Raw genomic sequence first — 336 nt, forward strand, 5'->3', positions numbered from 1 at the left:
TATGTATACACCTGAGTTGCACTCTTGGGTCTTCTGCAGGCTCCGTGGTGAGACCCACAGAGCTTGAACGAGAAAAAATACCAATGCAGTTTCAAACCTGCTCACAGTACTTTGTTGTCGCTTTGGCTAGTGGCCCTGGGGACTGCCATCAACATGCTGTCCTCTGTAGCAACCCGCAGACCCCTCCCTGCTCTTGGCCCCTCTGCAGGTGATGAGGCCCCCGCTTGACTTCGGCACAGGGGAGGAAGTAGGAAACAAGTGGAGACATGAAGCCTCCCCTCAGCATCTGCCAGAGGTCCATCCTGTTAGCCGGTGTGGCTTGTTTGGGGGGTGGGA

The sequence above is a fragment of the Buceros rhinoceros genome, unplaced genomic scaffold, assembly GCF_000710305.1.
Source record: "Buceros rhinoceros silvestris isolate BGI_N320 unplaced genomic scaffold, ASM71030v1 scaffold41418, whole genome shotgun sequence".
In the NCBI taxonomy this organism is placed as follows: Eukaryota; Metazoa; Chordata; class Aves; order Bucerotiformes; family Bucerotidae; genus Buceros; species Buceros rhinoceros.